Source organism: Bos taurus, chromosome 11 (genome assembly GCF_002263795.3).
Source record: "Bos taurus isolate L1 Dominette 01449 registration number 42190680 breed Hereford chromosome 11, ARS-UCD2.0, whole genome shotgun sequence".
NCBI lineage: Eukaryota > Metazoa > Chordata > Mammalia > Artiodactyla > Bovidae > Bos > Bos taurus.
The window spans coordinates 18,508,906-18,535,619 of NC_037338.1; the positions used below are offsets into that span (position 1 = coordinate 18,508,906).

The 26,714-nt window shown below is 38.7% G+C and overlaps 1 pseudogene; it reads right to left on the minus strand.

Annotated features, from left to right (window-relative positions):
• Positions 1-26,714, minus strand: part of LOC101904376 (small ribosomal subunit protein uS3-like) — a 208,253-nt pseudogene that overhangs the window by 81,592 nt on the left and 99,947 nt on the right.

The window sequence follows — 26,714 nt, forward strand, 5'->3', positions numbered from 1 at the left end:
ACAACATTTATTGAGTGTTCATATCATTCCAGCCACCGTGCCAGGCACTGAGAATCCAAAGATGAATGCTGCCGACTGAGCGCAACAGTAATTCAGAGGAACATGAACTTATTTCTGGCTGTCTGTTGCAGGAAAATGTTGGAGAGGTAGGAGTTGAAAGTCAACTACACCTACTTTACAACATATGGCTGAGTTTTACTCATGTCTACAAGGCAATGAAATTTCCCTAGGAGCAGAGAAGTAATAAAAATAGAATAATCACCAAAAAAATATCTGCACAGATCATGCAAGTGGGAAAACAGTATCAAGTGTACCTGTGGAACTGCTCAGCAGCTGGGGCATGACTCAGCTGTTGAGTGATTTGGATCAATCAGCTGTCTACCTGAAATGCCCAATACAGAGTCCCTGTGCATAAGTGGCTGGGATGGTATCCGTGGAACTTGAGAGATGTGTTCCTCATGTTTCCAGTGAAGGCCATTCAAATCATAATATGCCCATGGTATAGTATTGCCTGAACAGTACTACAGAACATGTTTGTCACTCTTTCCAAACAAGGTGGGTCAATTAGACAAGTATCATGTTTGCAGCTATTAAGACCAGTTTTGCAAGGAGGGGTGTGCATGCATGCTAAGTCACTTCAGGCATGTCGGAGTCTTTGCTTACCCTATGGACTGTAGCCCAGCAAGCTCCTCTGTCCCTGAAGACTTTCTAGGCAAGAATACTGGAGTGAGTTGCCATGCCCTCCTCCAGGGGTGCAAGTGGGGGACCCACCCACTATATGCCCAGAGTTCTTTATTAACTAAGTAGAAGAAATGAGACAAGAACCTGCTTTTCTTACCTCCACTGTGATACTTTCTAGATACAATCATTTATTGCGTTTCTTCCCTTTTCTCTCTCAATAGCAGCCTGTTTACAACTGATCTCATCTTAGACATTGAGGCAAGAACAGAAGTGTGCACCAAAAAAAGACTGAAGAATTAGTGAAGTTCGGAGGATTTGCCCTCCAGGTACACTGGAATGTCAGAGTTTGAAAAGAGGAGGAAAGAGCAGACTGTGTATGATCAGCTTCTGCAGGTGGGTAAGAGGGTCATCCACCAGCCCAAAACATTCTTCTGAGTGTGAGTGAGCTTGGACTTCACAAAATTTGGCATCAACATCTAAGTCAATTTAATTTGATGCACAAAGTTTAAAGGCTCAAACATGGGTTCCAAGCAATTTTTGAAAACAGTTGGAATGAAAATATCATCAGTCAGTGCAGGGCAAACAGGAGGTAGAGATCAGTTCACTGGGCTCTGAACTAGGTGATGCTGAGGACAGAATTCAGGTTCCTCACAGAGTCAATCACTAGAGAAAGGAAGAGCTTCGACTAAGCAAGCAAGAGTTGAATCAGTCTCCCAATTTCTGCAAGGAAACTGAGATACTAAACCAAAACCTGAGACAAGACCAATAAGGCAGGACTTAGGGAAAGGCAGAGACCCCATGAAGCTGTAGCTCTGAACTTATATTAATCACACTGAATACCAGACTGCATAAACATAACTTGGATTGTACTCACTGCTGGAAAATGAGACTCCCCATGCGTTCTTTGGTCTGTTCAGTACCAGATCACATGCTGGGTGGGGCTAAACCTAAGCAAAGGAGCCATCTCCTTTCAGTCAAGCAGGGCTGAGAGGTCAGGGTCTGCCAAACACAGTCTGTAGCTGCACAAGAGAAGGGTGGGTCCCAAGCTGACACAGTGAGTTAGAGTAGACAGTTTCTGTGGCCACCCACAACTACAATCCTTCCAAAGTACCTACTCATATGGAAGAGACCTGCATGCAATGAATATACAAAAAGATTCAGGCAAATAAATGTATAAGCTAGCTTTTCAAATAACGTATCCTGGGTATCTCTTGCCAAAGGACAGGATCATCTTTAAAATCTTCATTTTATAAGGAGGGAAGAGGGAAAATTGACTCTCTCATCATATAAAAGGAACTATAGGAACCTGGGATAGGATACATAGCTGCACTCATAATTTTGATCAAACCTAGCCTTGTTGTTTAGAACACTTGTTTAAAATAAAAATTCCCCTCAAGAAAGAGATTTTCCAACCATATATCTTATGGATTGTATCCTGTGTTGAAGTATCAAATAAATCCAAACAATCTGAGGGCTCTTTCAGTCCTTTAAAAATCAAGCCAGTCAAACATCATTATTTTTCAGGGTCCCAGAGTGATTTATCCAGGAGGAATATTCTCTTGAGTGAAAGCAAAATGTTCACCCCCTGTGTCTAATTAGGTTTTCCAGGGCACCCGGCAGACAGTGGCAAGAGTCACGCTGGGAAAATGAAATTAAGAGTCACATCATTTTCTAGCAAGTAAGGAGTATATCTGGCCAACCCAGAGAGTGACTTTGTTCCCATGAGTTCTAAAATCTTCAGCAGAAAATATCCATTTTCTGCCCTGAAGGAAAATTCCCTTAAAAGTGGGTTATGTGGGACTAGGGTGGTCATGCAAGCAAAGGAATGGACAGTCTGCTGATAGTGTAAGACAACGATGGGCAAGATCTTCCTTCTTGATCAGTCCCCCTGGGTGAGATGCAATGATGGCAGCTGTCGGCAGCACATGTCCTTTCTATGGGATGTCCCCTGCAGGTAAGGGGACACACAGGTCACAGCAGCCTCCACCTCAAAACAGACCATTTGTGAATTCTCTCCTAAGGTACCTTGGATAAATCACTTAGCCTCTAAGTTCTTCTCTTCTTTAAGTGTGAAAGACTATTTTTTTTTAATTAATTCATCTCAAAGATCAAAGATATGTGTGGTGCTAGTGGGGACACTGAGGACCGGAGGCAAATGCCCTACAGCTGACTTCTGATTCACTCTATCTTACTCCCTGATGTATAGTCGTCAACTGTGTTCACATTTTCCACAAGGAGTGCTTCCTGGAAATGGATTGGAGAGGAATGATTTACTGAGAGCGGCTAAAATAATTCAAGGCACATGGATTTATACCAGAAGAACATCTGCTTTACAGATCCTCAAAGTGATACATAAGAACAGAAAGCTAGAGAGTCTTGAAAGTAAGCATACAAACTCCCAATTGGATCAAGAAGATGATAAGACTCAGGCAGCTGTAGGTTAGGTATGTGTGTTTTCTCTTTTTTTTCTCTCAGTCAATCTAGACAGTAAATACGAAAGCCACTCTATTCTTCATGGCAAATAATGGGGAAACAATGGAAACAGTGACAGACTTTATTTTGGGGGGCTCCAAAATCACTGCAGATAATGACTGCAGCCATGAAATTAAAAGATGCTTGCTCCTTGGAAGAAAAGTTATGACCAACCTAGACAGCATTTTAAAAAGGAGAGACATTTCTTTGCCAAAAAAGGTCTGTCTAGTCAAGGCTATGGTTTTTCCAGTAGTCATGTATGGATGTGAGAGTTGGACTGTAAAGAAAGCTGAGCGCCAAAGAATTGATGCTTTTGAACTGTGGTATTGGAGAAGACTCTTGAGAATCCCTTGGACTGCAAGGAAATCCAACCAGTTCATCCTAAAGGAAATCAGTCTTGAATATTCATTGGAAGGACTAATGCTGAAGCTGATACTCCAATACTTTGGCCATCTGATGCGAAGAACTGACTCATTTTGAAAAGACCCTGATGCTGGGAAAGATTGAAGGCAGGTGGAGAAGGGGATGAGATGGTTGGATGACATTACCAACTCAATGGGCATGCTGCTGCTAAGTCACTTCAGTCATGTCCGACTCTGCGCAACCCCATAGACGGCAGCCCACCAGGCTCCCCCATCCCTGGGATTCACCAGGCAAGAACACTGGAGTGGGCCACCATTTCCTTCTCCAATGCATGAAAGTGAAAAGGGAAAGTGAAGTCACTCAGTTGTGTCCGACTCTTCGCGACCCCATGGACTGCAGCCCACCAGGCTCCTCCATCCATGGGATTTTCCAGGCAAGAGTACTGGAGTGGGGTGCCATTGCCTTTGAGTTTGAGTAAATTCCAGGAGTTGGCAATGGAGAGGGAGGCCTGGCATGCTGCAGTCCATGGGGTTGCAAAGAGTCGGACAGCACTGAGCAACTGAACTGAACTGAACTGAATCTATTCTTCAACAAAAGAAACATTTACTGATTTACCTGCTGCTCAAAAGATAGTTTTGTAGCTCCCTCCAGTTAATGTGTGAATATTACGTATTTATTTCTCTCCCCTCTGCTCTTTAAGAGCTATAGTATAAGGGAGAGTTTAGGGCTTCCCAGGTGACACAGTGGTAAAGAATCTGCCTGCAAATGCAGAAAATGGAAGTAGATACAGGCTTGATCTCTGAGTCATGAAGATCGCCTGGAATAGGAAATGGCAACCCACTCCAGGATACTTGCCTGGAAAATTCCATGGGCAGAGGAGCCTGGCAAGCCATAGTCCATGCGGTCGCAAAGAGTCAGACAGGACTAAGCACACACACACAAGGGAGAGTTTAAGATGTTTCTGATTTTGAAGACTATATGCCAGTTTCCCAGCTGCTGCTGCTGCTAAGTCACTTCAGTCGTGTCCGACTCTGTACGACCCCGTAGATGGCAGCCCACCAGGTCCCCCAGTCCCTGGGATTCTCCAGGCAAGAACACCAGAGTGGGTTGCCATTTCCTTCTCCAGTGCATGAAAGTGAAAAGAGGGATCCTCAAAGAGCACACTGACCATTAGATCAGTGACAGTATACCCCTTCCTATTGTTCAGTCTCCCAGAAATTAAAGACTTTTATGCATTCATGTACATACAAAGCCTTGGATTTTATTTCTTTGTATTAGGATTTCTGGATCTGGAGAAAATTAACATTTGTTTCAAAAGAATGTTTAGTTCCAATGTTCACATAACAACTAATAAAAACAATAATGCTGACATAAACAAATATGATCTTTACTTTGAGAGAGGTCTTAAAAGCCATAGGAATGAATTAACGCAAGTTCTTGGAATATGTAATAGAGCTGTGAATAATATGCATTTTCATAAATTTTCATTGCAGCATGTCCTTTTCTTTAACCTATTTATATTTTCATTTCCTCAATAGCTCACTCTAGAGAGATCAATTAGCAAATCTCATCTTCTAAAATTAAATTTCCATTTCCATCTCTTTAAGGGAAGAAGATTGTGAATAATAAAGATATTAATTTTCAAATTTGTTGATTTCTAGCAGAATGAGATGCAGAGAGGATCTTAATTTTCACATAACTGATTTTTAAGCAAGCCATTTCTACAAATAATTCTTTTAGAAAAGATTCATTAAAACTATATGGAAATGATATTGACTCATCAGCATAAAAACATGGTATATACCATATTTTGCACACTTACGTAAGTGTCATCCTCTTCAAGATAGAAAATTCTTAAGCTACATGTTCAATACACAATTGTAGAGTCAAATAACCACTTGATTCAATGAACATGTACTCAGAGATCTACATGCTGCTTTAAGAGGATGGGTTATTGATCATAGGGCTTTCTTCCTAGCCAGAGTTCATATTAAGAAAATAGCATGAGAAAGAAAGTGTGTTCTAGAGAAGAATAATAGGATGCCTTTTGAAATATCATGTTTATTCTAAGACATTGTTTTTTTAATTAGTGATAATGGAGAAGAAAAGTGCTTTGGACAAGGATTCTGGAGAAGTAACGATGAAGTATGTGTGCATGTGTGCTAAGTAGCCTCAGTCACGTCCAACTCTGTGCGACTCTATGGACTGTGGCCCCCCCAGGCACCTGTGTCCATCAGGATTCTGCAGGCAAGAATACTGGAGTAGGTTGCCATGCCCTCCTCCAGGGGATCTTCCTGCCCCAGGGACTAGACCCAGGTTTCTTATGTCTCCTGCACTGGCAGGCAGGTCCTTTACCACCTGCAGCACCTGGGAAGATAGGGAAGATCAAATTGGCTATATATGTTAGCCCTTTGCTGATTCCACCTTGTTTGTATGGCATTTTTCAGTTTGTTAAGGAAAATAAAGAGTGGATTTTGTCATTATGAAAATATACAAAACTTGGAATATCTGTTAAAATATTTTAAAAGAATGAACATCTAATCTTCTAAATGCTGGATTATGAGGTGGGGGGATTTTTGCCCAGATTGTTTGGAAAACACAGTATCCTTCTGCTACTCACCAACTATGTGCAAAAGGCAAGGGGAGAATAGGACCTGGAAGACAGAGGGTTAGGAGAGCGGAGTCTTCACTGGGTTGCTGTGGAACCAGTCTCCTTTGAAACTGAAAAGGTAATATTTCTCTTCAGTGCATGTATTGGCCTTTTTTGAATCAAGCACATCTAATCTGCCCTTGTCATTAACCCTCCAAACTTTAATGTCCTTTTTTTGTTTCTTACCACCTACAAGCACTGCTGTGGATTTCCAATGTAACAATAAATGATCTGATGAATCTTTTTTCATTAAGAGCTACAAACTGATTTCTTGGTTCATCAGTGGTGACTAGCATTATAAGAAATAAAAGGACTCCTCAAATCTAAAGAAATATCACTGGGATTCCAATCACTATGGAGGTGAAATGTGTCTTCATGGAAGTGTTGATGGGGAATGGAGTTTCAGGAGCATGTTACGTTCCATTTGGGAACATTCCATTAGGTTCCATTTCGCATCTACCTTAAGTAGATGACAGTCTGTTTTAATTACAATCAACACTAAACCTCAGTGCCACCTTGCTATGACCCTGGAACAAGAACTTCACCCAACACAACTTGAATTTTCTTTTACTATTTGCTAACTATTTTTAGGACTTCTGAGGCACACATCCAGAGCTAATTATTTAAGCAACTATAAAGAATATAATACTAATCTTGTCATAAGAAGAATTGAATTATTCCTATTACCAGCTTGTGACTTTGGTAAGTTACTTAAATCCCTCTGAGACACAGAATTTCCTCCTATAAAATACCTTCCTTATAGGTTGTATGTAGTGTAGCATCTGTGAGATGGAAGGTCATTTGGCATATACAATGACCTTGCCCAAAGCAAGAAGGGCAAATCCATTTCAACTTAAGTAACATATCCAGTTAAGTTATAGTGACTAACTATAATATGCTTAGACAGAGTGTAAGGCTATATCCATGTTCACGTAGGAAAGAATGATCTGGTTATTTAGTGATGTCTATCATGAGAACCAAGTGCAGCAGTGAAAGTATGAATGACACATAGATGGCTTCCCTGATACAAAGTATTATTTATTACTTAACTTTCATGAGACCGTCTTCAGTGCCATCACTTTCGTCCATGAACCCCTGACTGATTGAAAATAACCAATCAATCTGTTCCCTTAATTTGAAGGAGAAGTCATCTCTGTAAGTTTACTTCCTCAATGAGAAGTGATTTGAATAAAACTATCAATCAATAAGTGCCAACAGCACTATACATCACCATCTTTCTTATTCTTCAAAGGCAGATAGTCTACGATAAAGCCACACAGATCAAAGACATCCAACAAATCTCTTTTCTTAAAATGAGAAAAACATTTTAATACTCATATCCGTGGGGGGAGGTTGTTATTTATGGGGAGAGGAAAACATCTGACACTGTTTTCCTTTTTACATAATCAATGTGACTATTTGATTCAAAAGAAGGATTCAAGCAGAGGAGAGAAAAGATGCTAGAGAAATAAAGAAGGAAGTTTCAAATTAAAGAAGAACGGAGTGGAAATTGTTAGGAAATGCAGATCAAAGTGATACGGTTGAGGGGCCAAGAAGGGACAAAAGAAACGGCAGATAAGAGCAGAAAGACCAAAGGCAGGGTGAAGAGTAGTTAGAAGGAAGGAAGTCAGGGGAAAATATGTTTTCATTTATACTACTCTGGAAGGATATTTAAAAAGGAACATGATGTCACTTCCATGTCAGTAAAGCAAAGATATTTCATAAAACATAGCTGTACTCCTTTTTACCATCAGGACCAGATTATTGCCCCTTACAGATTGATTGAATTTTTTTTTTCTTTCTTTTTTCATTTTTTAATTTCTTAGCACAAGTTTCAGAGAGAAATGCTGAAATGATTTCTTCATTAAAGAGAATCATGGCCTTTTTAGAATATCTTTAAGAAGATTCCCAGGATAAAAATAAACTAATCCAATCTTAGTTTCCTGATATATGTCCTATGAAGCTATTTATTTACAACTTGAATTCAGTCTCTTAAATACAAGCATCATAGAATGGAGAATCAGTGCCACTTCAGATCTCACACTTTAAGATCTGTCAATCTTTACATTTTTTAAGTGAACCTCCAAGCAACAGGGACATCCCTAACACAGGAGCAACGTCACTTGAAAATACCGCTTTCCTTCATGAATTTGCATATCCGAACATAACACTTTTGATCTCATTAGAGATATAAAAGGAAGTTCCAATTATTCTTATTTTCATTTCCATTTCAATATTCCAGCCTTAAACTTATACAGTGATGTATGTCAATTATTTCTCAATAAAACTGGAAAAAAAATTTAGAATTTTCTTGAACTACAAAATTTTACTTGGAAAATATAGATGTGTGTTTTTCTTGCACCAAAGGACAGATCCCCACCATATTCTGTGAGATTACAAACCCCAAATGAACCTCTACAGAGGAAGGCTTCCAGACTCAATGCATATACTTATATTTGCTCACACCCAACCGCAGTCCTAGGCCTGCCTCCCAAAGTGTGATCCAATACAGAGCACAGCTCCTTACAGCATCTCACAGCCAACTCTGGACTCAACTAATAACAAGTGTTTCTGGGTTAATTCACTTCCTCAGAGTGAGAGCCCACATAACACATGATATGGATTATGGAATGAGTCTAAAACATTTTTTAACCTTCTATATTATCTGTTTATTGGTATAGTTAATTAACCATGTTGTGTGAGTTTCAGATGTACAGGAAAGTGATATAGTTATACATATACATGTATTTATTCTTTTTCAAAGTCTTTCCTCATTTAGGTTGTTCCATAATATTGAACAGAGTTCCCAGTGCCACACAGTTGGTTATACATTTTGAATACAGGAGTGTGTAGATGTCAGTCGCAAACTCCCTAACTATTGCTCCCCCTCCACCATTGCCTCCCTGATAATCATGTTTGTTTTCTATGTCTGTGAGTCTGTTTTTGTTTTGAAAATAAGTTCATTTGTATCGTGTTTTTTAGATTCCACATACAGGCCATAAGATATGATATTTATCTTACCCTGTATGACTTATTTCACTCAGTATACAATCTCTAGGTCCATGCATGTCACTGTATGTGGCATTATTTCATCTTTTTAATGGCTCAGTAATATTCCATCATATATATGTACCACATACCCTCTATCCATTCATTTGTTGATAGACATTTAGGTTGCTTTCGTGACCTGACTTTTTGTAAATAGTGCTGCAATGAACACTGGGGTGCATGCGTCCTTTGGAACCATGTTTTTCTCGAGATATACACCCAGGAGTTGGATTGCTGGATCATATGGTAGTTCTATTTTTAGTTTTTTAAGTAACCTCCATACCACTCTCCATAGTAGCTTTACCAGTTTCCATTGCCACCTACATTGTAGAAGATTTCGCTTTTCTCCACACCCTTTCCAGCCTCTACTGGTTGTGGATTTTTTAATGATAGCAATTCTGACTGGTGTGAGGTGAAACCTCATTACAGTTTTGATTTGCATTTCTCTAATAAATTCCATTCTATCCTTATCAAATTACCAATGGCATTTTCAACAGAACTAGAACAAAAAATCTTGAAATTTGTATAGAGACACAAAAGACCCAAACAGCCAAAGCCTTCATGAGAAAGAAAAGTGTAGATGGAGGCAAAAACCATATAAACCTGGCACAAAAACAGAAATATAGATCAATGGAACAGAACAGAAAGCCCAGAAATAAACCCATGTACCTATGGCCAACTAATCTATGATAAAGGAGGCAAGACTACACAATGGAAGAAAAATAGTCTCTTCAATACATGGTGCTGGGAAAACTGGACTGCTCCATGTAAAAAATGAAATTAAAACACTCTTTAACACCATACACAAAAATAAACTTAAAATAGATTCAAAACCTAAGTATAAGACTAAAAACTCTTAGACAAAAACATAGGCAGAACACTCTCAGACATAAATCCAAGCAATATCATTTCAATCTGCCTCCAAGAGTAATGGAAATAAAAACAAAAATGAATAAATGGGACCTACTTAAACTCAAAAGCTTTTGCACAGCAAAGGAAACCATAAACAAAATGAAAAGACAAATCACAGGATGGGAGCAAATATTTTCACACAATGTGACTAACAAGGGGTTAGTCAACAAAATTTACAAGCAGCTTATGCAACTTAATATCATAAAAACAAACAACCCAATTAAAAAATAGGCATAAGATCTAAATAGACATTTCTCCAAAGAAGACATACAGATAGCCAGGTTAAAATGTTCAACATTACTAATTATTAAAAATATTTATATGAACATATGACTTGTGAAACAATGCAAATGTTCATAGCAGGTGAATTTCTAAGGAAACAAGTATATCCATTAACTGGACTACTATGCAGCCATGACAGACTATATTCAAAAGTGTTTCTAAACATATAATGATAATAATGAAAAAGCAATTTAAATTTCATTTAATTTTTTAATCTTCTATATTATCTGTATAATATAGATAATATTATAGATAATATATATATAAGAGATAATATATATTATATAATAGTAATAAATAATATAATAAAAAATTTTAAAGCCTTTTAAATTTAAAAGAATTTAAAATTGCATGTAAATATATAATAAGAAAAAACAAAATTAGGCATTTATAAAAGGATCAAAATCTATAATAGCAGAACTGAGACTGAGTGGCTTGATTATAGGTGATTTTTTTCTTCTATTTTTCTATTTGCTTTCAACATTTGCTAATAAGGTTATGTTATTTAAACAGAGGATGTTTATATTTCAAAGTATTTATTAAGAAGATGATTTTGTTTATACTTTTCCACCTAAATTCATCTTTTTGTTTTTTCAAATGAGAGGACAAAGGCAAATCATATCAGTGGTATAAGTAAATAAATATAAAATAAAAAACAAGTAATTTTTAAAAATAATAACAACAGGAAGCACAGATTTGAGCTGGGGACTTGCAATGGGGTATGGAAGCTATTATAAAGAGGTAAGAAATCAACCAGGCACAGTTGCAGGTCTATTGTTAAGAGTCAAAGTTACAAACCGGAATTAGTCCATCTAGAGAAGGAAAGAGGAAAAGAAATCCAGATTTAAAGCCAGGAAAATGTACAGAGGGACAGGTAGCAATACTCTGACATATCATGCAACATCTAATGTATAATTACTGGAGTCCCATACTCTCTGTTTTTCCCATACTCTCTATTTTTCCTGTACCCTCTGACTCAGAAATGAACTAAACCAAGACCTATAGCCAAAGAGTAGGGTTAGCACCATATCCTACCTTAACCTCCTTGAGGACAGACATCTGCAACAGGGCCAGGCTACAGCTCTTTTCTAGAGAAAAACATCCTAAAACTGGTGCTCAAAAGAATTTCCACAAATTATACTTCAAAAAATATGTGCTCATAATTTAAAAAATGATATAGACCCAGGAAGACTGCAAACATTAGAAGTATCAAATGTTTAGCCTAAAAAATTATGTTTAGTATGATTACAGGAATAAGAGTATTTGTCTAAATACTAAAAAGAGATGGAAGACTATGAAAGAAATGAAATAAACTTGGGTAAGAATTAGAGCTTATAGAAAAAATAAAATAAGTTTTTAATAAAGAAGTTGGAAAAACAGATGTCTCGGTGGCCCTGTTGGACTAAACAGATTAGACACAATTGGAAAAACAATGTAAAAGTACCTTGTAGGACTAAACACAAAATACTTGATAAAATTAGAGATCTACAGATTATGCATATAAAGCTAGCTATCCCTGATTAGTGCCAATAAAGTATTAGAGAAAGGAGACATGACCCTATCAGGCATCCTCTCAGGGCAGCCTCCTATCAAAGACAAGTGTGAGCTCCAAGAAAGAAGGACCCGGTGTAACTTACTCACCACTGGATCTACAGAATTTGAAATAATTCCTGGTAAGTGCTCAATACACATTTGTTAACTGACTTGAAAGAATAATAGTGTATCTAATAATAATTGGTAGAAATCCTGCAAAGCTATTTGGAAGTTTTAGTCTAACTCTGGGACTACAGATACTACTAAAGTATCTGAAGAAATAAATACACAATTCAGTTCATTAGAAAATATTTTTGTGCCCAATGCTGAATGCCCAGATTTTGCCATCTACAGAGACATCTGGGTTTCTGTACAACATTGGATACGTGACAACGGTTCTCGCTTAGCATCCTCTTATTTGTATGTTGTGCTGACAAAACCCAAGCATCTTCACAATCTCTGTTCCATTTTCCACTCTCTCCACACATTTTAGATAGTGAATTAAAAACTTTTAAATGCCAGCCAATGAGGTGCTGATGTAGTCTTCAGAATTTTAAAACTCTTTATCAATCTTCATGGATAATCCCAAGCTTATCTTTAATGCAGCATATCAGTTGAGGAAGCAGCAGGGGAAAAACATAAGTAAATAATTTTCACTGCTAAATCTCTTTCAGCCTATGCCACACTGCATATCACATGTGTATTCTCCCCTGCTCACGATGACTTTTTTCTGGCTCTCAGACAGATGTGATTCCATCCAATGCAAAATCAGCTGAAAAAGCAGCTGTTTGATCTACAAGGCAATCTACACATCCAGAGATATGATGCCATCCCCACAGGATCACCTTCAAACTGGGCATCTCATCAAAGAGACCATCTACAAGTTGTGAAAGGGACAAAATGTCAGCTCCACGCACACGTCTCACTTGGATCTTGGGGCTGCTCCTTTTAAGCAGGGTCATTTCTGTTCACAGGAGTGAAATGGATTTTCTAAAATGGATAGAAGCCTAGCAAAACAGGGTAATGACTAGGAGCTGCCAGTCAGCTATAATCTTTATACCCTGAAAGCCTAATTGAACTATAAAACTCAAAGTAATAATCAGAAGTCCTATGTGAATGACAAGCTTGTAACTAAATAACTAAAAGGTTAGTATTGCTATAAGCTTTCATCTCCAGCTATAAAAACCTGTGCAAGAAACCTACACAATGTCCCATCCTTTTCTAGGTACTAGAGGCAGGAGAATGCTGTTTCCTGCATAAAATGTTTTGGAAGAAAGAATAGGTATTCTAGAATCCAAATGATAGTTCATCAAAGGCCTCTGAGGTTGAAACCAGTTCCTATAGAATACTAACTAAATTCCAGCCCCTCATTCATCTACAGCCCAGTTGCCTCACACCGTTTGCAGTTTGATCACAAGTGAAGGGAAGCTGCCATATGCCTCAGAGACACTTATTTTTAATAACAATTATAATCACAAGCCCTGAACAAAAACCCTATGCCAACATGTGGCACTTTCTTCATCAATAGCTATCAGAAAAAGCCTGTAGGCCTGGAGGTGAGATATCCCCTCTTGAAAACAATAGATGAGGACAGTGGGGCGATCTCTCCACCAGCTTCCCAGTGTTAGATTCAGTTCCGTTCAGTGCAGTCACTCAGTCATGTCAGACTCTTTGCGACCCCATGGACTGCAGCACGCCAGGCTTCCTTGTCCATCATCAACTCCCAGAGCTTACTGAAACTCATGTCCATAGAGTCGGTGATCCCATTAACCATCTCATCCTCTGTCATCCCCTTCTCCTCCTGCCCTCAATCTTTCCCAGCAGCAGGGTCTTTTCCAATGAGTCAGTTCTTCACATCAGGTGGCCAAAGTATTGGAGTTTCAGATTCAGCATCAGTCCTTCCAATGAATATTCAGGACTGATTTCCTTTAGGATGGACTGGTTGGATCTCCTTGCAGTCCAAGGGACTCTCAAGAGTCTCTTCCAACACCACAGTTCAAAAGCATCAATTCTTCGGCACTCAGCTTTCTTTATAGTCCAACTCTCACATCCATACATGACTACTAGAAAGACCATAGTTTGCCTAGATGGACCTTCGTTGGCAAAGTAATGCCTCTGCTTTTTAATATGGTGTCTAGGTTGATCATAGCTTTTCTTCCAATGAGCAAGCGTCTTTTAATTTAATGGCTGCAGTCATCATCTGTAGTGATTTTGGAGCCCAAAAAATAAAGTCTCTCACTGTTTCCGTTGTTTCCTCACCTATTTGCCATGAAATGATGGGACCAGATGCCATGATCATAGTCTTTTGAACTTTGAGTTTTAAGTCAATTTTTTCACTCCTCTTTCACTTAAATGTTAGATTATAAAGCAAATAAGAGACCTAGTTTGCAAGCACAAGTTTCCAAGCATCTCTCATAGCTGTTCAACATAAAGTTATATTGTGTCTTATAACAATGTGCCATTTGAGATATAATGACTGCATAGGTGCATGCAAAGGGACGCATACACATTGGGGGTACACTGACCAGAAAACCAGATGCCTGCCTCATTTCTGATGGCACTTGCACTTGTGCTGCAGCAAGTTCTTGAGGCATATCACTTGAAAGACTTGAAACCTGCATTGATGCAATAGATACAGGCCCTAATAACAGAGGAGACGGTTATTACTAAACTCTACTGAGCCTAAAATTATGCTGGGAAAAGATACAAACATGTATGAGATGCATAAAGCTGCATTAAGAGAAACTTTTTGTGTGAAGCTGAATACCAAGCATGACAAATGTTGAGTCCCAAGCCTGCCAGAAAATAAATTAGTATAGACAGAAGAGAATATACTATCAGGTTGTACAATATGGCAGACATGCAAAAAATTTTTTACAAATACCTTTAATCATGAAGGATTATTTCCATCCCTGACACCTCCTCAACCAAGGCAGTATGTTCCACTGGAACTGATGGAGTGTTCTAAAATTCCTTAAACCTGCATCAGCCCCCTGGAGGGTGGCATGGGTAAGATCCATTTTTTAAGGTGTATAGAGTACCTGGGGAAGGTGGAAAGGGGGTGTGGCTTGATGGAAAAGGAGGAGGGAATTCTGTCTGGCATCGGTGTATTTGATATATTCTAGAAGCCCCAGACCTCACTTTTTCTTCATTTTGAAGGCAAAAAGATCCAGTCTCTTCTTCTGAATTTGTTATTTTGGAAAGGCATAAACCCAGAGCTAAATTAAAGTCTGGAATTATATTTCAAAAATCATAGACGAAGAATTTGCAACTACTTTTCTCAACATTAAAAATCATGGCTAGGTTCTAAATTCATAGAAGTGACTCCACTCTTAGTATATTCTTTACCTCTAAGAGAAAAAAAAAGTGACTATTTTAGCAGCATCTACAGTTTCATGCTTGAAACAGCACCTAAGCTATATTCATGAACCAGAAAAGGCCTTATTACTGTTATACAATTCCATTTGACATCTACTCAGCCACGAAAGCAGTTTCATTTTCATGAGGAATCTGCCAGATGGCATAGGCACTGCATGGTTAAAACAAACATGCAGAACGCACTTCTGTGGCAGGCACTTTACTGGAGGGAACATTTGGTCACATGTTTATATTATCAGCACGTGTGCTTTAAAAGCAATCAAAGTCCTAAGTTGGGCTTCCCAGGTAGCACTAGTGGTAAAGAACTCACCTGCCAATGCAGGAGACATAAGACAAGTGGGTTCAATCCCTGGGTCAGGATGATCCCCTGGAGGAGGAAATGGCAACCCACTTCAGTATTCTTGCCTGGAGAATCCCAAGGACAGAGGAGCCTGGAGGGCTACAGTCCATGGGGCCACACAGAGTCAGACACGACTGAGAGACTTAGCATGCACACCAAGTCCTACATTGGAGATGACTTCCTCAGTGTTTTTTGTGTTTTTTTTTAATTTGTTTTGGCAAGGGAGGGGTGCAGATCGGGTAGTTACTAAGAATCAGAGCTGGTAACTGAAACTGTCAAGTGGTGGTAATGTCTGAAGTCTGGCCTAAGTAAAGCTTTTAAAGAACTCAGATTGCTATTTTTAAAAAAATCCTATCAGCTAATGCAGATAGAATGAGCCAGAAAAGACACATTGGATTGTCTCAGGATGAAGAATGAAGTCTCTTGATTATTCAGTTTAATCACATAGGATTAAGTGCTGGGAGAGTTCTTTTAATACAGTTATTGAAGCAAAAGGAGAGGGACATTCAAGTATAACCTCCTTAAAAGAAAAATAAATGTTAAAATAATGACACTGTGATATTTACAAGCAGTACCAACATTAATAGTATATGACATTAGGGTCATATATGCATGTGAGAGAACTAGACCCTGCCTGTTACAGAATTCAATTAAAGTGAGCAAATATTGACCACCTGCTACCTTCTTCACATTATGCCAGGTGAAATGAAAGATACACGACCTCGATTATAATCTTAGTTGGAGGAATCAAATTTTAAATGCATAAAACAGAGCTAAAATTGAACATTATATTGCCAAAATATGAAATAATTGGGGGTAATCTTAGCAGCTCTATCCAAATGAGTTGCTGTAAGTCCTTACAGAGATTTGAGGTGAGCCTTGTCTCTCTCAGTGGTAAAGAATCTGCCCACCAGTGTAGGAGACTCCCAAGATCTGACTTGATCCCTGGGTCGGGAAGATCCCCTGGAGGAGGAAATGGCAACTCAGTACAGTATTCTTGCCTGCAGAATCCCATGGACAGAGGAGCCTGGCAGGCTACAGTCCATAGAGTCACAAAGAGTTGGACTGATCATTGCACGCATTGCCTCTCTCACTATCAGCTCCCCTTTGCCAAACCTTGGAATACTGTCAGAGAGGATCTGGTCTTTGTCCTTAGATTAAAGATTATCACTTTTAGAGCTGAACCTTGAACTTACCTTTCCTGGCTCACCTGTCCTAAACTCACGTCCAATTTGCTCGCCTCTGAGTACATGCAGCCCACTTCTCTGCCTACTTATTAAGAACTCAGGTGTTACTCATGCCTTTCCAGTTGCACATCCCCTGTAGAGGAACTCTATTTCAAATTGTCATTAGTCATTCCCACGCTGTGAAGACAGGACTCAGGTCTTTGAGTAAGACAATGGGAGAGCCCAAGAGGGCACTAGGAACTCAAAAGAGCTGGAAAGATGAACCATCAAGAAGAAAAAGGAGGACACAATAAAGATGTTAGGGCAGCTGAAAACAAATGTCACCCACATCCTCACGGCCCAAGGCAGTCTCTGGGCCTGGGCCTACTTTCTGCCAACAACTAATCAAGAACCTATTGTGGAATCACCAATGAGAAAGTATTTTAGACCCAGAACTTCCTAGCTGGAAAGAACATTAGGTATCATCTGGCTATTTTGATTTTTGATAGTCAAGAGTAACTCAAAGACATGAACTTGAGTCCCAGGTGCTTTTCCAAATGCCACGTGATGCTTCCTGGGACAGACGGGTGCTGAAAGCTGTGGGGGATGCCTTTCCTAATGGAAGAAAGAAGAAGGTAAACTTGGCAGATCTGCTAATAAATCAATTCTCTTTTTTTCCTGACTTTTATTAATCCCACAGTTGGTACAAATATACTGCTGGCTAGGTTTCTAATTTGATACATGCGAATATCTGCTAAACTAGCCTCTAGCCTTTCAACAGGGCCAGGATGAGGTGAGGTGAGGTAAGAGAGATGCTTGGTCCAGTCTCGAGAGTGAGTGTCTCCTTCATTTTGCACCCTCACTGCCTCATTCGTTTCACTTTAGACCCAGCCCCGAATCTCAACAACTCCAACAATGTTGACTGTGTTGCCTGATTTATTTATAACACAGGTTGAGATAGAGAATCAGGGAGCCTGTTATCCAGACAATCAGCCCCCCCCAAAAAAAAAGCCACATAAAATGAATGGTTATCTGAATTCATGATTCTTTCCTGCATAATGGTTACATTAACAAGACAGAGTATATAAAGTTAATGTTAGTGTGTTAAAGGATTCCAAACCCCAAATAATCATAATATCTCCAACAGACTGATTTGAGATGTGTCCAGACATCAATATCTTTCCTATGGGTTTATAATTTAATTGGAAATACAACTTACTCTCTAAGTTATGAAAGTTGCTAACTGTCTTTAAAAAAGCTCACAGTGATATTCCCACATGACAAATGGAGGAGGAAAATAAGTGGGAGAACTGGCATATATGAGTGGGAGACATGTCACATACGATCATTTGCTAGAACATGAAGTTTTTCAGCTTTTGAAAGATAGACTAGATAAGAATGTGGCTTCTCTTTTGGATAAATAATGGTGTTTGAATTAGGGCACTTGACTGTGCCAGCACCAAGGGCTGATCAATGGTACCCATCTTTATGTTGCAATGAAATGATGCTCAGGCTGAGACTGTTGCATCTAATGCTTGGCACAATAAGTACAGCCAATTTGATGGATGATCCTGAGTCTCCCGGGCTTTCCTGTGGCTTAGCTTGTAAAGAATCTGCCTGCAATGCGGGAGACTTAGGTTCGATCCCTGGGTTGGTAAGATCCCCTGGAGAAGGGAAAGGCTGCCCACTCCAGTATTCTGGGCTGGAGAATTTCAAGAGCTTGAATGACAATGAGAAGTCAGAGAAGCTGGTAACAGTGAGAAATCAGAACTTATTTTGTTACACTACTGGAAACCCAAGGCAAACCCAAACCATCTTAAACATCAAAGATAAATTGGTTGGCTCAAGAAATTCAAGTTACAGTTGAATTATCAAAACAAAACAAAAAACAGAAGGATGTAAATGAGCCTCAGGAAGAATTAAGACTAGGACCCAGGTGATGAATATCTCCCTCATTCTTTCTCTCTCTCTCTCTCCCCCTTTCTCTTTCTCCCTTTTCTTTGTACTCGTCTCATACTGGATTCCTTCTCTCCCACCACAGACCACCTTTCTCCAAACATTAAGAAATCTAGCTAGGAGAACAGGGTCGTGTGAAAAAATGACCACCCCTGAAATAGCCATATGGAATCTTACGGAGAAGAGAGCAGACAAGAGAGGGTGCTGCTAAAGAGACAATTCCATAGCTGCCCTTTCCGCATTCACTCTCAATGTCACCTTGTACCAAAGACTATTTTACCCCTTAAAGAAGAAGACAAAAACAACAGATGTAGGTTAAAGACAGAGCATTTCTTTAGTTTATGCAAGTTAAAATAGGAAAAAGAATGAGGACATTTGAACTACTTTTAGAGACAACACGCCTATGTTCATTTGACCTTTCTTGACATGGTGGGCCTAACTTTATCTTGTCATGAGGGTAAAGCAGGAACAGGGACAGGTTGTGTCACTGATATCTGCTTCATCACAATTCTAGGAAGATAGACTATGAAAGAGAGTATGGAGCTCTTGGTCACACCACCCAGAGAAGCATCATTCATGCTTCAACAATCAGCATAGGAATCAGCATTTGAGACAGTCTTGTGCCTGGTTGTTGTTTGTGTTGTTTTGAGAAGTGAAAGAACAGAAGAGGCCTATTGTGTGGATCTCAATGCAACGACACTTCCTAGAACAGTGCTCAGCAGATACTTGCCCTCATCTGAAGAATTTTCCTGACTTTCAGGAGTTTATATCAATCAGCAATTCTCTGAAAAGGTGGAAAAGTTGACTCTGGTTTCCTGATTGTAATAATAATAGCAATCAAGATGAAACAGCCATAGCAACAGCAAAACAAGTATTATTACTTCCATACTAATATAAAAACAGCTTAACATTTGTTAAGAGTTTGCAATACACAGGTATAGCTCTAGAATTTTTATGTACATATGGTCACTCTACTTCCATTATCAAATAATGATGAGAATTCAATTTCCAAATGAGGTATATATTCTTAAGACCCTTAAAGTCCAGCAAGGCTCATTTACTAAAATTCTGCATGCCAATTAACCCAACACTTGGACAGGTAACAGTTGTTTAAAATCTGGTATTTAAACTAATGAGACTCTCTCTACCAGATCACAACTCCTAGAAACTGTTACCAAAAGCTGTCAGTGCAGAGAAGGAAAGTATTTTTTGCTCTCTCAAAAGCTTTAGGGATCTCTAGAACGGTAGTGTATCATCAAAATTGGTAGAAATTTTTCTGAATAAATTCATGAATTTTCTCATGAGTTATTCTTGACAAGAGGAGAGTGAAAAAGTTGGCTTAAAGCTCAACATTCAGAAAACGAAGATCATGGCATCTGGTCCCATCACTTCATAGCAAATAGATGAGGAAACAATAGAAAGTGTCAGACTTTATTTTGTGGGGCTCCAAAATCACTGCAGATGGTGATTGCAGCCATGAAATTAAAAGACGCTTACTCCTTGGAAGGAAACTTATGACCAACCTAGATAGCATATTAAAAAGCAGAGATATTACTTTGCCAACAAAGGTCCGTCTAGTCAAGGCTATGGTTTTTCCAGTGGTCATGTATGTATGTGAGAGTTAGACTGTGAAGAAAGCTGAGTGCCGAAGAATTGATGCTTTTGAACTGTGGTGCTGGACAAGACTCTTGAGAGCAAGGACTCTTGGACTGCAAGGAGATCCAACCAGTCCATCCTAAAGGAGACCAGTCCTGGGTGTTCATTGGAAGGAGTAATGCTGAGGCTGAAACTCCAATACTTTGGCCACTTCATGCAAAGAGTTGACTCATTGGAAAAGACTCTGATTCTGGGAGGGATTGGGGGCAAGAGGAGAAGGGGAAAACAGAGGACGAGATGGCTGGATGGCATCACCGACTCGATGGACATGAGTTTGAGTGAACTCCAGGAGTTGGTGATGGTAGGGAGGCCTGGTGTGCTGCGACTCATGGTGTCGCAAAGAGTCGGACACAACTGAGCGACTGAACTGAACTGAACTGAACTGATTCTTGACAAATGCATAAAATAGCATATAAAAAGTTCTAAGACTTAATCATATCCCCATAGAATCAATCTCTCTCTCTCTTTTGATAAAGAGAGTAAGTTCTCTTTGCATTTCTTTCTAATTTGGAAAATAGGTCTTGCCTTTTTGGGTCCTTTATGGATTTAAAAACTTAATTCAATAATATTTATTTTGCACCCATAAGGATATATCCCCTTAATGACTTGACCAAATAAACGCTTCAGTTAAATTTGACTATGTTTTTCCTGTAGCTCTTAAGACTTTTTTCCCCTTGAATTAATAAAACATACGAAATGCAGATGGTAGCATATGGCACCTTCCCTGGGAACATTTCATTTAAATTATTGAGAATTCTGCAATCTGATTCCACTTTAATAAACACATGAAAAGTACCTCTTACATTATAAATGTGTAACTAGCCAGATTAAGTATTTTCATATGTTTTGCTGATTTTTCCAATACCTTCAGGAGTTATAATAAATATTTTATGTTTAATCAAAAGATATGATATATGCTATTTATCATCTATTAAGCACCTGCTTAAATGTTTCTAAGCTATCAATGAGAGTGCAATCTACATCCAGCAACTGCAAACAGCTCAGCCTGATGTTTATTTCAGTGCTATTGCACATTCACAGAACTTGTTAATCAAACAACCCATTAAGACATCATCCTTTAAATCTCAAGATTGACCTGTACATAGGAAAGAGGGGAATGTAAATTGCAAAAATCTCCTGGGGAACATTTTGGAAATATTCATTAACATACTTAAAATTGTTTACAACTTTTTGACCTATAAATTCTACTTTTGGGAATTCATCTCAAAGAAGCAAATAAATATGTGAAAGAATTTATGTTTATCACAGTGTGATTTCTATCCGTGTAGTTAGTATGCCCCAGCTTGTGATTTTATAATAAGGTAAAATTTTCATGAAATACTCAATGGCAATCATATGGCATTTTGCCCTAAGTTGCCTATGCCAGAAGTAAACTGACTTCAGATTTCCATTCCATTATTTCTGAGAGGAAAAAAAAAATGTTTTACCTGGAAAAATATCCTCGTACATTTTAAAGAAGAGGACAGGTTATAAAGTCCTGCATATGTACAGGATTATGCCATTCAATGCGTGGAAGGGAAAAAAAGCTTGTCTATATATACATCAAAATGTTCATAGTGGCTACCATAGGAGGGTTACATTGCAAATGATTTTTATTTTCTTTTTAAACACTTATTCTATAATTTCCAAATTTTCAACACAAGTGATTATTTTTATTTTTTAACCAGTTAACACAGTATATATTATAAAAGCTGTCAAGGTCCTGAGCACAGTGTTGCTCAGCCTCCCACCTTTGGTGATCTCCTCCTTCTTCAGAATATTCTCGCTTCTAAGGGCTTGTTTTTCTGCTTGCCTGTGAAAGCTCCCAGGAAGCCTCTGACACCAGCTTCTCGTGTTGTGCAAAGCCCCTCAGTTGTAGTTTTGTGACCTGCTCACATATTCCACTCACGTCCCTCCCGCCCGTTCATTTTATGAATGAAAACACAGACAAGATTGAGGGTGAAGGTCACACGGGCACATCATCTCAGCTGGAATTTAAAAGTTTATCACTTAGTTACCAACCTTGTTCATTCAGGAGTCTAACTGCAGATTTCACGTCTCTCCATAGTGGAAAGTCCCCAAAATTCAAAAATGGTGACTTTGAAATTTTTTGATTTAACCTAGAAAGGACAAACCCGTATATCCAATAACCTACCCAGAACCTCGCCCTGTATGTACAAATAGCTCAAACAAAATTTGTAGAAACTCTTCCAGTAGCACCCTATTGCCTATTGAGTCATGTTCAGACCCGTTTCTCTGGCACTTCAGATCCTCAGTCCTGTCCTCAAAACCTTTTCAGTCCATATTGCTTTCTATTTCCAGACATATAATTTCCTTTTTATCCAAACATTTTTATTCACCATAATTTAAACATATAATGTGTTTTTCAATTTTTATGCATTTGCTTGTGCTGTTCCCTGTTCCCTTTTTACTTAAAATTCCCTGCTCCATATGGATTATGCCTACCCATCAAATACTGCATCTTAATTTTCTCTGCATCTATATCAGACCCACAAGCTTTAATCTAATTTCTGGTTCTGCCTTAACCCAGATCAAGGGAAACAATACACTGCCTAAATTCTTTTTAAACTTTTCAAGTTTTAAAATATCTTTCCTCATTTGCTAGAAAAGCAATGTCTGCATATTAATGTTGACATTATACTAACAAAAACAAACATTTGTATGTAAACTATGTTATAACATCAATAGATTCCAAGTCAGAAAAGATAGGATTTGAGAAGGGAGAATGGACAAGTAAATTCTGCTATCTACTTCATTATGGAACACTCATGTAAAATTTCCTTTAGCTGCCTCCATCAATAGAGCAATGATTTTCCCACTGCTTTAACAGGGCAATTTCTTAAACTTGGCAAAGCAAAAAGGAAAATAAAATGTCATTAATCCCTTTGATTTGATTCCTTTTTTTCCTTTTTAGTTTGTTAGATTGTATGCATTTCTAAGAGCTACCTAAAGGAAATGGTATAAAAATACAAATAAACCAATCAGAGAAAGGTAAGCTGTGGTCAGATGATGACAGTCATGCTATGAAAATCACAATATATCCTACAGGCAAAGGGGATACTCATGAGTATTTCAGGCAAGGGAACTAATGTGATCATGTTTGTTTCTTAGAAAGTTACCTTCAATAAGGGAAAATGAATTAGTATTGAAAGAGGAGTGAGGTATAAGGAGCTATGGCAATGATCCAGCAAATACTGAATTAAGATATTGGGGTATTGGGAAAGAAAGAGTAAAGATGGAGACTAGAGGTCAGATGGTTAAGTGTTTTTGAAAGGCAGCATGTTGATTCCTTGAATTTAGGGAATGATCCCCTGTGTATATTGTAAGAAACTAGCTTTCAGGAAATCTTTTTGAAAACAAAAATTTATTAGACTTTTTCATGGTGTGTGTCTATTACCACCTACAGAAAAGCAGTAGATACAACCACAGCTAGATCATACCTAATACCAGGAGAGAAAGTGAGTCCTGCAAATTGTTCCCTGGACTCTGAATCTGCCCATCTATGAGTTTGAAATAATGCAGAAGCAAAAAAAAAAACAATCTCCTCCAGAGAGAAAAATCTGATAGAAATGCTTTCCTAATAGAAACAGTATCAATACACGAAAAGAGGAAGATTTAGAGCAGAGGGTTAAGGATGCAGTTAAGTCCAAATGCAGAATGTTGAGTTGCTAAAATAGAGGAGAGTCACTGGAATTTATCCTGAAAAGAAGCTCTCAGAGTGTGTGTCAATTCCTCCAGCAGCAGTATATCACAACATAGGCTGACAGATCACACCATATTTTTAATATTAACTCGTCTACAGCTCCAGAATCAGGTGCTGCAAAGAGTCCAGATTCCATAGATGTGGCAAACAGGTTTAGCTGCCCAGGTTTTCTTACCCTTGCAGATTAGCTCCCAGGGCTTTGATTCATTCTCAGGACATGCAGAGGAAAGGAAAATGAACGACCTGTGCTGGTTTCTTGGTAAGTGCCTTTCTTACACAAGTAAGATTATAACTGTCAAAAAATTGAATGCTCGGCACCTTAATTTTCTGCCATCTATAATCATATGCAAGCTGTGACAAAGCCAAAAATGAAATCAAGGTACCGAGGCATCTAATATGTCATTTATTGTGTCTTTTTTTTGGGTGGGGGGGGCTGTGAATCTGGAGGAAAATAATCTGTTTGCAACAGGTTAATGCAGTTCTATGATGCACTCATGCAAAATCCCATTTTAAGTGACAGAGCATCATTATGAAGTATCCACATGATATGGATAGGGGCTGGCATAGATTCTAATGAACAGCTACACTCCTTTATTTGAGGTGTTACATCATGAATCAGAATGGACCAAAATGAAGATGACCCCTCTTTAAGAGTAGAAACTCCACGCTGACATGAGAGCAGAAGGCTGCATAGGCAAGCTGACAGTTTCTGCAGGACATGATGGAGCCATTAAGTTTCCACTAGGTGGGAATTTCCAGTGAAACAAAATATCTAGAACAATAGCACAACAAATACCCACTTCCAATAATGTCTTTAAGACATATGAAAGTTCTATAGCAGAATAATCATCTAGAGACATAGGGGGAAAAAGTTCAGGTTTGTTTGGGTTAGCATTATTAGGCAAGATATACTGCAGTTTAAATGTTTATCTAATAATGAGTAAGCCTGGTACACTGGGTCACACACATAAAAAGGATAGGGGAACTACTCTAGGCTCAAATCGGAGCTAGAAAATTACCTGTCTCGACATTATTAGTAGCTCCAATTATTTAAGGAAGAAATTCTAAGCACATAGTTTCTCAGGGAAGCAGCAAGCAGTGGAATAAGCACACACTTAAGAGAGGCAAGTTCAAATCCTGTCTCTACCACTTAGCAACAATGTGACTTCACTGACTACAAATTTTGGGTAATACTATTGGCTTCATTGACTAGAGTCAAGGTAACAGGTGGGAAACAACTGATGTAATTCATGCTAATTTATGTCTCCCTTCCTTCTCCCTTTCCCTCTGAAGTCAAGGCTCTTTCAAAGGCCTCCAAAGGAATCGATTATGGCAGCGGTGAGTCCTGAGCTAGACTCTATTATGAGGCATCCCATATCATTCCTTGTTCATTTCATTCAAGCCACCATCATTGCAGCTTCCTTCCATTTTCTGACTCTTTAGAGATGAATTTATGTGTCTTCTTGAAACACAAATTGCTTGAGTCATGCTTATGTCATGTCCTGACAGTCAGGATCAAAGTTTCGTGGAGAAGTGGGAGGTTCTTCAGCAACAGTACAGAAAACACAACTTCTTAGATAGGTTTAGTTTTATCATTATCCAAAATCATTGAAAATATTTCCTCCTCTGTTTCATTTTTCAAAACCTCGGTAAACAAAGACCTCTTGTTAGTCTCATAACTTGTACTTGCACAGAAGAAATCTAAATAAATTTCTTTAGGATACACTTTGATGGTCGAGCTCCACAATGATTTCATAAAAATATTAGACATGAAAGAATTATCAAGGATGGACTCTCTCAGAGAGAATCAACATTCTGCTCACTTCTGCAATTTGCACTTCAATATGATTCTCAGGTTATGCCTGATTTGGGAGGAATGAAAACAACCACACTCAGACACATGGCACAAAGGAAGGGCATCTCCCTGCACAGTTTCTCCTCCCACAAATTCTCGACAGCTGGGGATGCCCAGGAGATGGCAGACAGGCCATCAGGGAGCTCTTTGCTCAAGTGCTCATTGAGGCCACTTCATCTTGTAACTACTTGGACGTCCTCTTTTCCTGGCACGTGGAGCGTTCATCTCAGCTTCAGCAAAGTAAAAGGAGCTTCATTTTATCTAGTTAATGCCTCTGGTCCTCTGTTTCTGCAGGAAGAAAGCCAAAGAAAAAACTTCTCCCTTTCCTGGCCACAAGATATTAACAATAAAATAAACAATAAAGTAGAGACACTGTTAGATATGATGCCTGGGATTAGATGTGTACATAGCAAGCAGATTTGTTCTTTGCTACAAGATGGCTTATTGCTCCTATATTTTAAATACTGAAGCAGAATAATAGAGTGCACTCATGACTTGTGTTCATGGCTCTGATGAGGATATGATATATCACAAAAGGAGGAAAATTTACTTCCACAGTTAAAAGTAAAAGACAAAAGTGTCTGGGACTTCCCTGGTGATCCGTGGTTAAGAATCCCCCAGCCAATGCAGGGGACATGGGTTCAATCTCTATTCTGGGAAGATTCCACATGCTGTGGGGCAACTAAGCCCATGTGTCA